This window comes from Crinia signifera, chromosome 2 (genome assembly GCF_055691185.1).
Source record: "Crinia signifera chromosome 2, ASM5569118v1, whole genome shotgun sequence".
Lineage (NCBI taxonomy): Eukaryota > Metazoa > Chordata > Amphibia > Anura > Myobatrachidae > Crinia > Crinia signifera.
The window spans coordinates 133,125,900-133,138,322 of NC_139218.1; the positions used below are offsets into that span (position 1 = coordinate 133,125,900).

At 41.0% G+C, this 12,423-nt stretch overlaps 1 long non-coding RNA gene across 2 annotated transcripts in view; it reads left to right on the forward strand.

Annotated features, from left to right (window-relative positions):
* LOC146060044 (uncharacterized) overlaps positions 1 to 11,792 on the forward strand; it is a 52,873-nt gene extending 41,081 nt beyond the window's left edge. For both annotated transcript variants that reach the window (XR_014470364.1, XR_014470363.1), the window contains exons 5-6: positions 10,152 to 10,203; positions 11,515 to 11,792. This is a non-coding gene — a long non-coding RNA (uncharacterized LOC146060044). The remainder of the gene's footprint in view (positions 1 to 10,151; positions 10,204 to 11,514) is intronic.
* The last annotated feature ends 631 nt before the right edge of the window (positions 11,793 to 12,423 follow it).

Here is a 12,423-nt window from a genome sequence, read left to right on the forward strand (position 1 = left end):
TTATAATGAACCCAACCCCTGTTTCATATATTGCTTAAGTACATGCTATTTGGCCTTGGCTGCTCGGAAGTGAAAAAGAAACCAGCTGCTTAGTACCTGGTTTCCTTTCTTTGATTACATGGTTGGAGCCTTGTGCTTTGTACTTGTCCTGTAGGACAGCTTGGGATATTCCTCAAAGACACCATGGGAATAAGTCACAATAACTATCTTCCAGGGTGTTCATGTTTTCTTCTCAGGCGATTAAAGTATTACCCTACCTGTTCTGGATGCTCGAGGAAATACATTTGGTATTTGCTTAGATTCCATGTATAATCGAGTTTATAAGATGTTGTGGATCATTAAACTGTTTTACAGTCTTCAGTTTGTCTCCTATTTTTCTACCTAATAAAATGTGCTGGTTTGTCATGGACATTTTCATTCAATACACAATTATATTATATTATAAACTAATTATATTTTGTGGGAGGCATAGTGTTGCTCAAGGATGACCTGATGTGTTTTTAAGTCTGACCCAGTTTTTCTTATTTGAATGAAGGTTTATATTGAGGTTTGTAATCTGTAAGAAGATTAGGGGCCTTTACGCATGCAGCCAGAGTCTTCACATGTTGCTCACGTCAGAAGAGCACAGGTGACATTGCCTCATAGGGCTTCAACTTTCCCAGCTGCATTCATCTTGAAAATTTTTCAATAATGAACGTTCCTACGCTGCTGCTTGATGTGTGTGACATCACCTGTAACTGATATAGTTGTTTACCAGCTTTCAGGTGACTAAAACGTCATTATTTGTTCACAAAGTTTTTTTTTTATCTGAAGGAGTACACCTGAAACATTAGCTGCCTAAACATTACATGCTTCATGATGTGTTTCCTTTTGGAAGCTGCATCAACCAACTAGACCAAAAAAATTATAAAACACTTCGTACTTATGCAACCACATACAAAAGGGTTGATTTAATTAGCTGCTAGGTGGCTCGCCTCGTTAGTAGAATCAGAATCCGCTTTATTGCCCAGGTATACTTGCGTATACTAGGAATTTGTTTTCGGTTTGCTGTGCAGCAGCCAGTTGGGTAACAAGTAAACAGCATACAGTATAAACAATAAACAATATAAACAGGTGGGGGAACATGTACAGTCATATAGAAAGTTATTCGGAGGAGACACCGTGTTAGATTATGTGCAAAGGGTTAAGGCACGACTAGACATTGAGGAGTTCATGGGTGTCAACAGGTGAACCACTTGAGGAAATAAACTTTTTAGGCTTCTGGTAGGTAGGGCTATATGCTGAGCTTATGGTAGCTTCAAACTTATGAATTGATATTCTACTCCTTACTCATTCAGCAGCCCTGTTTCAGTCCAGTTGAGGAATATTAAACTTTATTTGTGATTACTTCTGAGCTGCTTACACATCCATATTTATTATTTAGCTTTCTCAGAACCACTTGTATGTGTTGGAATAGTGTTAATTTTAGGACAATAATATATTTAGAATAGCTATACAGGTTGAGTATCCCTTATCCAAATATCCTTTATCAAAATTATTCCAAAAACATAAATTCCAGAAAGAATTTTTTTTTTTTGCTAAAAGCACTACTAGGGACATCTGCAACGGCAGTACTGGGGACATGATATATAACTTGCACTAACTATGTGCAAGAAAATGATTGCTTCGCATTTAAATTCAGTATCTAAGATAGTACACAAACTTTGTTTCATGTTTTGAAACCTTGTTTTATGCACAAATAAAATATATTTGTGTGTATTTTATGCGTTTGATGTGTTTATACAACATAAATGCAAGATACCTCAATATATAGATACAGCATTGAAATATAAAAATATTCTGAAATACGGAATAATCCGTTACCCAAAATTCTTCTGGTCCTGAGCATTTTGGATAGAGGATACTCAACCTGTATTATTATTTTCGTATTAACATACATGATGACAATAATATTGTTTACATTTATTATACCCCTTTCACACTGCAGCTCTTAACCTGTATATTGCCGATTTTTTTAGCCTTTTAAAATGGTTAGAGCTGCAGTGTGAAAGCGCCAGTCTGCATTTACCAGTTACAAATAACCGGTATTTGAAACGGGTAAAAAGCCCGAGTCCTACACGGTTCAGAGCCGTTTTTTATGCAGTGTGAACGGCTCTGAACTGGTATATAGGACTCGGACAGTAGCTATGAGGGCACAGTGCATATGTAACACCGGTATTTGAAACGGGTAAAAAGCCCGAGTCCTACACGGTTCAGAGCCGTTTTTTATGCAGTGTGAACGGCTCTGAACTGGTATATAGGACTCGGGCAGTAGCTATGAGGGCACAGTGCATATGTAACACCGGTATTTGAAACGGGTAAAAAGCCCGAGTCCTACACGGTTCAGAGCCGTTTTTTATGCAGTGTGAACGGCTCTGAACTGGTATATAGGACTCGGGCAGTAGCTATGAGGGCACAGTGCATATGTAACACCGGTATTTGAAACGGGTAAAAAGCCCGAGTCCTACACGGTTCAGAGCCGTTTTTTATGCAGTGTGAACGGCTCTGAACTGGTATATAGGACTCGGACAGTAGCTATGAGGGCACAGTGCATATGTAATGAGCTGCTCATTACATATGCGCATATGTTGTGTGGCTCCTTCATATGCACTGCGTTCATTACATATGTGCATATGTAATGAGCGACTCATTTCATATGCACTACCCTGTCTTATAGCTACTGTCTGTCCTGCTTTAACACTGCACACCTGCTTGAGACCCGGTATTTATGTGCAGTGTGAAAGGGGTTTAAAACCGTAATATACCGTCTCAAAATACCGGGTCTCCAAAGTTTAAGCAATGTGAAAGCAGCATTATATAGATGAATTCATCACATTTTGCCTATCATTTTAATCAGTTGACTTAAGCATAATTCATTGCAATGAAACAGTCACATATGAGCAAACAGATCATATTTACTTACATTTTTTATAATAAATTAAAGACTCTTCTGGACTACTGATGAATGTAGTCCAGACTCCTCTGTATATTCTAGAGCCCGATGCTACACTGCTGATGTATCGAGGCATATCATTGACCCCAAAGCTGTCAACCTTGTTGTAAATGTCATTATCCAGTTTTATATACTATATATGTATTTTTTGGCACTTTCTATAAAGAAAGGCTATTATAGTAATTGACTTCTATCTGAAATCAACTACATTTTGCAGGGAGGTCGGTATGTTATGTGACAAAATGGACAAACATTTAAATATACAGTAGAATTATTGTGCACTCCCTGCACACTGTATGAAAACATATGAACACCATGAGTTGCCATGGCTACCAAGGACTTTAATGAAGACTACAGATATGGGGCCAGATGTACTAGGCTTGAAAAGTGATAAAATCACCTAACTTCCATGTCACAGGCTGTTTGAATAATGACAGGTATGAGCTAATTGGTTGGAGGTTTATCCCTCTCCATTTTATCACTTTTTAAGGCTTAGTACATTTTGCCCATGTTCTTATACACCTAGCCATAAGCAGCTAATGCCCAGTACTGAGTGGTGTACTGTAGCAACCTTTTCTTTAATTTGTGCATCTTTTTTTACATTCCAAATGCAGTGAGTCATCATTCATTGTCCAAGAGACGTTGGGCTTTATTCAAATGTGTGTTTTCTTTCACTGTCCGCCACCAGAGGGCACCCAACGGGGATATCCAACTGTAGGTCTGTGCCATCATTTCAGCTCACACTACCCGAGGCACTAGCTCAAATGTGCAAGAAAGTTTGAGCACTTGTCAATTTGTACTGGATATGGGATGTGGTATTTCAGTTGAATACAGCCCATTGAACTTTAACCACACAGCAACTGGTTTTATACACATACTGTATGTAATGCCCACGTACAGAGATGTGCTTGCGGGCCAAATGACAAGAAGCTCCCTTGTTTTCTGTTGGGTCTTCTTTTTCCACAAATACACGGACAGAGAGGCAAGTGTAATTTCTCCCCTACAATAGCAGACACCAACTGACACGATTGTAAAAGGTACAACTCCATTTTTATTGTACTATAAGGCAACTTCAAAAGTTGGGTTCAAAACAGGCTATAATAAAACACATAAGGCAAGACACTATAAGATAAAAAACTCGGTTAAAATAAAGTAGTAACCATAACTGAAAGGCAATAAGCTGGACTATAGACTTTAAAACGCAATTTCTATACCCAGTGAGTGACAATCTATTGTAAACAAATGTACACTTAACAGGTAAGTAACGTGGTTGTAGGTTCCTGACCTACAATAGCTATAAGTAGTAAGAAGTAGCACGGATCCAGCATACATTTATGCTTGCAAGGTCAACTAAAATTAAACACAACCTCTAATTGTGGGGGAACATTCATGTTGGTATTGTTTTGAAGCTAAGCGACCATAGTTTCATAAAAAGCGGTTTTAGATTTAAATATTGACTTCTACATTTCAAGGTCACATGATGTGTGACCTTTGACCTTGAATATCCGCCCCCCAAATTTTTTGGACATAAAGTAGGTTATACAATTATATACAATCTTAAATACACTTAAGTTTGTACATGATGATAAACTTGCTTTTGTTAGCAATCTGGTGCTCTCCTACTTGCATGTCCTCTGCATTCCAGATGATGGCATTTCTCTCCAACTGAGCTTTTTCAAATGGTGAAAAAGCTCTGTTGGAGCGAAACCCTTTAGAGAATTCACCTGGCACCCATTTCTGGAGGAGATACCTTATACCTTATCCAGCAATATCGCCCCCCCCCCCTCCCCCCCAGGGGGGTTTGCGCAGTTTTCAGGAACCAATTGTTTATCCCTTACAGTGCATAGAGTGTATCTAACTAGCTATTCTTTTAAAAGTTATCTATATATTTTGCATCCTGTTCAGTTGTACAAAGCCATCGACCATTGTCCATTGTGTCAACAGTAGTTACACAAAAAAAGTACTGTTTTCTGTATTTGTTAACAAATATATAATTATTGAATAGCCATATACTGCACCTTCACCTTCCCTCACAGATCATTTGTTATATTTGACAACCAGACTTCAGATTATGAGCGATATGTCACATACATCCTTTTGATGGAATAGAAATATGTATCTCTCTGAATAAGAGTTTTTTTTTTTTTTTTCCTCCTGGTAATAACCAAAATATAAGTATCATCCCTGGAATCTATTATGTGCTGAAAGCCCAGAAATGTATTGAAACAACTTATGGTAGTACTTTATGGTACTTGGGATTCCTCACAGATGAATACTATTTGAGCTGAAATAGGAATGCGCACAGATTTTTCTTAAATACTTAACTGAAAGCAGTCTGGCATTGGGGATGGAGAGCGGGTCTGTTTTTACAAAATGCGGGTGTGTGGCTCCTGTTTTGTAGGTGTGCCACAGCCTGCATTTCCAAAGCAGAAATCTTTGAGGAAGTATGGCGGTCATTGTGTGTAAGCTTAGACGGTACTTGTTTCCTAGCATGGCGCCCATCGCATCGTATACCATAAGCCTTACAATGTTATGCGATGTGATGCGATGGCACCCGATGTTATACAATTTAAAATCATATACCATTGTATATGGCATACAATGCGATGGTATAGGATTTTAAATTGTATAAGCACCCTAATGGGTGTTTTCAATGTTAAATGGCCCCCCAATAAGATTATTAATTGTATAAGCACCGTAATGGGTGCTTACAACGTTAAAAGCACCCCCACGCCACCCCCAGTATCAACGCCAACTTGAAGCGTGGCGAGAGGTCCTGGATGACCTCCCAAAAGTCACGATTGTTCAATGCCTGACATTTGGGATCCCGACTTACAGGGGCTATTCTCCCTAGAGGGGGTCCACGACCCCCATAGAGGGAGAATAGAACCTGTGGCAAGTGCAGCAGAGTACCGTCATTTGGGATTCTGATGTCTGTTATTTTGATTGCTATATCACACCTTCCAAAACAGCAGGGGATCTTCAAACTAGCCTTCCCAGTCAGACCACTAGTGTTGCAGCCCCAGTGGTTCCATTTCATATGTCGACAGTCAGTACGTCGACCACTCTTGGTTGACAAGCGAATAGGCCGACACGTGAAAAAGATAGACATGCAATAGGTCAACTTGCCAAATGGTCGACACCTGAAAAGGTCAACATGAGGTTTTCGTATATTTTTTTTACTGATTTTTTCTTCTCAATCCATGTTGGCATAGAGCAGGGATGGCAAACCTTTGGCCCTCCAGATGTTGTTGAACTACACATCCCAGCATTCCATGCTACCGTTTTACCATTTGACCATGCTAAAACTGTTGCAGGGCATGCTGGAGGGCTGGAGGGCTGAAGATTCCACTTCCCTGGCATAGAGGGAGAAAATAAGTGTGCCAAGTCCAAAGCATGATGAGCGAAGCGTTACACTAATTGAGGTCCATGTCGATACAGGCACTCAACCTGAGAAACTTGTGCCGACCATTTCCATGTAAACAATTTGCTTGTCAACATTTTATCCATGTCAACCAATACTGGCCAACCTATTGACTTAATGATTCAGACCTCAGCCCCAGTTTTTCAGCTTAGACAATAAAACCCTCTTCTGCCATAAGCCCAGGGGTATTTTTGGGCCGGAACGCCGTTCCTGCAGTTCTGTTCAAATATGTCCCCAGCAGGAACGGCGTTCCGGAGGTTCAATTATGGCCGCCTCAGCTGTCCAGCAAAAATGTATGTATCCCCGCCGCAGCGGCCTGGTTGATGCGCAGCGGCTTAGTGAGTTCCGCCCCCTGCCCTCCGACACCATGGATGCACGCACATGACGTCCATGGCGCGCATCCATGGTGCCTCAGTCCCGCCCGCAGTGCCTAACTCCCGGGACGCCGAGACTCCCGCCCTCACGCCCGCGTGACTTCTGCAGGGACGCGTTCTCTCCCGCTTGCGGACCTGCTGGACACCCGGCACCTGTAACAGGTCTGCGCACCGTGCACAGCCTGTTTCCTCCCTGATCTCCCACTGCAGTACCAGCCAGATGGGACTCTGCTGGACGGGACACAGAAACTCCAAGACCCCTGCTGAGACTGCCTGCCCTAACCTGTGCTTTTCTGGATCTGCAATTCACTGGTATGTAGAAATAAAGGTGTATAATGGGCATCTTGGTGTTATGCATAATGGGCATCTCTTTGTGGGCCTTTTGTATAATGGGCATCTCTGTGTGTGGCATATGGTATAATGGGCATCACGTAGTGGGGCATATGTATAATGGGCATCGCTGTGTGTGGAATATGTATAATGGGCATCACAGAGTGGGCCATATGTATAATGGGCATCACGGAGTGGGGCATATGTATAATGGGCATCACGGAGTGGGGCACATGTATAATTGACATCTCTGTGTGTGGAATATGTATAATGGGCATCACGGAGTGGGCCATATGTATAATGGGCATCACGGTGTGGGCCATATGTATAATGGGCATCACGGAGTGGGGCATATGTGTAATGGACATCTCTGTGTGTGGAATATGTGTAATGGGCATCACAGAGTGGGGCATATGTATAATGGGCATCACGGTGTATGGCATATGTATAATGGGCATCACGGAGTGGGGCATGTGTATAATGGGCATCACGGAGTGGGGCATGTGTATAATGGGCATCATGGAGTGGGGCATGTGTATAATGGGCATCTCTGTGTGTGGAATATGTATAATGGGCATCTCGTTTTGTGGCAGGGACGCGCGCTCTCCCGTCCGCGAACCTGCGACGCATTCTCCCACCTGCCAGCCTGCCTAACAGAGGACGCTCCCCCACCTGCTGCCCTAACCTGTGGAGTGCCTTCTTCCTCCATCTGCCTGAGCAGTGAGCCCAGTTACACTGGATTCTAATCCTGGCTGCAATTGTCTGGTATGGAGAAAGAATGTTCTACAAATTTGTAATGCAATTTTATTTTTTCTCACTACGGTTACTGTATATTGGGAATCTTGGTGTTATGTTTAATGGGCAGCATCACTGTGTGGGCCTTGGGTATAATGGGCATCTCTGTATGGGCATCTCTGTGTGGGCCTTATGTATAATGGGCATCTCTGTGTGGGCCTTATGTATAATGGGCATCTCTGTGTGGGCCTTATGTATAATGGGCATCTCTGTGTGGGCCTTATGTATAATGGGCATCTCTGTGTGGGCCTTATGTATAATGGGCATTTCTGTGTGGGCCTTATGTATAATGGGCATCACGGAGTGGGGCATATGAATAATTGGCATCACAGAGTGGGGCATATGTATAATGGGCATCTCGGTGTGGGCCATATGTATAATGGGCATCTGTGTGTGGCATATGTATAATGGGCATCTCGGTGTGGGCCATATGTATAATGGGCATCTGTGTGTGGCATATGTATAATGGCCATCATGGTGTGTGGCATATGTATAATGGGCATCACGGTGTGTGGCATATTTATAATGGAGCATCACGGTGTGGGGCATATGTATAATGGGAATCTCTGTGTGTGGCATATGCATAATAATCGTGACGGATTGAGGAATTATGTTTTTCTTGTTTTTTTTTTCTTTTTTTAATGTAATGCCCCGCCCCTTTTGTAGCTCCTCCCATATCACCGCCCACTTTCTGCCCCCGCCCACAGTTCCTGAACCTATTTTCCTACAAAAATAGCACTGCATAAGCCCCATACAAACTAGAGGATATAGTAAAAGATATCTCTCAGAAAGGGCTTTCTGAGCGATATCTTTTACTATACTGATGCTGCTTTTGTCCTATTTTGGCATCTATTTTCTTAATGATGTGTTTACAGTCTGTGGTAGTTAACTCAACTTTGTTAGCATTATAAATTAGATTTCCAGCTTGCACATTGGAAACATGGAGCCTACAGGTTCTTTCCAGCTCTTTTTATTTTTCTGTTTTGCGGTTGCTTAACTTGTCAAACTCAAATTTCCAAGAGAGCAAAAGCATACGGTTGTGTGAAAAAGAAAAGACAGCCTCTATGAAATCAGTTTCTTATTTTATTTTTTACAAACCTTATAAGTTATTTAATTTATATCCCTGTCCTGAATAATTAAAGGTAATAAATTGAATATTATGTGACATGATCCTTTAAGGGCTTTTTATACTGAAAAATGGTGGCAAGAGGTTTAATACTTTGAGGTCTGACTACAAGCTACAATGAAGAAATATCCTTATGACTAGTCTTCTCACTTATCACCCACCTCCAGCAGCAGTTTAGGTACAGTAAGTGCCACAGCAGTTTCAACATGTGTGATACTTAAATTTGAATAATAAGTACATGAGTTCCCTCAAATATTCTCAGAGACTATTCTCTAATCTATATTGCCAATCTCATGAAATTGTTCACAATGCATTCACCTTCTAGATGTTGTGATATTTGTTGTAGGACTAAAGTCTGTAAGGCTGCATGCAAATAAAAAAATGTTTTATAAAATGTTATGTTCAGTGATACGTATATAGTTTTCTTCTGTGCATTTCATTGGTGTGGTCATGTTTCGGGAGTCATTGATTTAATATCTGGCTGCCCATCCAAATGGAAAGTTTGCATTTATTAGGGATGTAGAATTGTCAGTCTTGGATTGTCCTTTTTGCTTTGCACATCGCCTTGTGTGCTGCTTTCTCATCAACCTGTCACTGCAGAAGATCCCAACCTGCAATATGTCTGTTTACACGCTGGAGTGCTGTTAGGAAAAGAGAGTCTAAATTAGTGATTTTGTGCTGCCTCAAGCCTTGACCTGTGCAGCTTTCCCACATTCTCTTCATACTGTAGTTAGATTTCTGACATTTTTTATTATTCACTTGAATTGCTCATTGCACTCCTCATCCAATGACCTTGTACAGCGTTTTCCCACAGTTCATCTCCAAGTACAATATACCTTGCCAAATAATTCCTCTTGAGTCAAAACATGTATAATCTAAAATTTCAGTGACAAGGACAGTCTTCTCAAAAAATCCAGCATCGGCGAAAACAGCATGGATTGGCGAATTTGCTGAAAATCTACGTGTTTTGGTGAATTTGCGGTGTTTTTGCCCATGCCGATTAAAAGAAAAAAAAGTGAAACCGCATGGGTGAAATGCTGGCAAAAATGGGGGTAAAGGGCCGGTCTGTGATTGCATACTGAATCATTGCGTTTTTTTTTTCACTTGCAGAAAAACGGCCAAAATTGAATACCCCCTATGTAGGAGAAGCGTGGTCCTGTAGGTCAGTTTTACACCTTTTTCTTCTCTCTTGCCACTTCTTTCATATATACACTAATGCCTTCACCATTGGCACCTATAAGAAATGCAGATGCAAAATGTGGTAATTTAATAAATTTATTTATTTATTAACAGTTTTTTAACAAGTTAAAATTGGAAATACGGATAAAACAAACCTGGTAGTTAGTCAAAATGGTAGGATGGCCCTGCTCGCAAGTTTAAAATCTATAGGGAAATCGACATTGACACACAAAGATAAAGGGGTGAAATTTAATAGGATGAGAGATTCAGAAAGTGAGAGATTTGGGAAGAAATCTCCAGTTTTTTTTAAAGCGACAATCATTTACACTTCAATCATTGCAGTGTAAATGATTGCCACTGGAGATTTCTTCCCAAATCTCTCACTTTCTGATTCTCTCATCCTATTAAATCTCACCCATGTTATCTATTGCATAATGGTGACCCAGAAATGCCGGCCTGGGGTCAGGGGGATGGAAAGGTGAGAGAGAAACTAAGTGAGCATATTTGTGCTGTATAGTGGGGATGACATAAATATACATAAATACATACATACATACATACATGAGGAAAAAGGGGTTTTGAGTGGTGCGCTATCACTAAGTGGCCGGCACTGGGTTGTCAGGCCCAACAAAAAATAATTACAAAGAAAGAGGGTGTGCCGGCGCTGGCTGCTTCAATAAGATGTACTCAACGGTTTGAAAAAGTATAAATTTTTATTTTACACAATATTCTATCAATACATTTCTAAAAGACAAATATGTATGCATACATGAATAATAAAACTATAAGGTAATAAAAATGAATATAATATTCGATGGGTGCTGTAGGAATTTTGCGCAATAGAAAGTCTAGGACTAATGAAATGTTATATTACCATCCTTTTTATGTATCACCTGGATATGGGGCTGGTCCAGGGAAGGTGAATCCAGAATGTCCTTGCCTTGGATTGTAAAAGGCTCCCTATTTGGCGAATGTCCTCCTTTTTAGCTGGGATTTAGGAATATGGCGTATATCCCAGATGAAGGTCCAGTTTTTAAGTGGAGTTTTGGGTCGTCGTCGGGAATGAAAGGACTGGTCACTCTTTGAGGTGGATGGGGGGTCCAGACACATGGAATAATAGGTTCAATGCGTTTCCCCGGCTGTATCAGTGGCCGGCTTCCTCAGGAGCAAGTGTGGACTGATGTTCAAAGCCCAGTTTAAATAGCAGTGGGTTTGTTTCTCAATTGGTGTTTAATTGATACACCTGTGTTGATTAGCACCTGTTGTAGTTAGCTGATGTATTTCTCACACACAGGACACGTGGCATCTAATAGCTCCAGCCAACTAGAACATTCTCCACACGGCAATGCTTCCAAGCAGCCTCCTCACACACAGGACATGTGGCATCTAATAGCTCCAGCCAACTAGAACATTCTCCACACTGCAATGCTTCCAAGCAGCCTCCTGACCCTCTCCATGAGGGAGAAAATGCTATGTTAGGGGTGTACAGGCACCCCCTAATGATGTGCCCACCATTATATACTTTTGATTTTTAGAACTGGTATTCCATTAAAACAAGCGCCCATCAATCAAGTATGTGTGTTTTGCATTGTTAATTGTAATAGACCATTGTAATATTACTACATACCTGTGTCATCCATATATGTTTTTGACATTATTTACATGTACTGTTACACAGAGTAATGAGAAGATTAAAACTGAAAAAGTGCAGGAGATTATGGTGTGGCGAGTGCCAATAGATGGTGGTAGGCATGTGTGATTGGGGGTGTTGGACACACCCAATAGACGTGTAAGACACCCCCTAATGAAATGTGCACCCCCTAATGAAATGTGCTGCGCACGCCTATGATGCAAAAATACATACATACATACATACATACATACATACATACATACATACATACATAGTAGTTGAGGTTAAAGAAAGACCTAAGTCCATCAAGATCAACCTTTTGTAAATAAAGTTTTGTTTAAATGAAAGTAAAATGCAATTCACTTACTTTAATGGGGTATATTCAATGCCGATTAGGTGAGCTTTGACGGTGAGCAGTGCCTATTGCTCGCCATCATAGCCCGCCCTCAGTATTCTACTGACTCCTCCCCCCCCTGCACTCGCTGTTTCCACCTCTCTATTTCTAAAAAGCAAAGTGGAAATGGCGAGGGCGGCCGTCAAAATGGCAAGTTTCATGCCTTTATGCAGCTC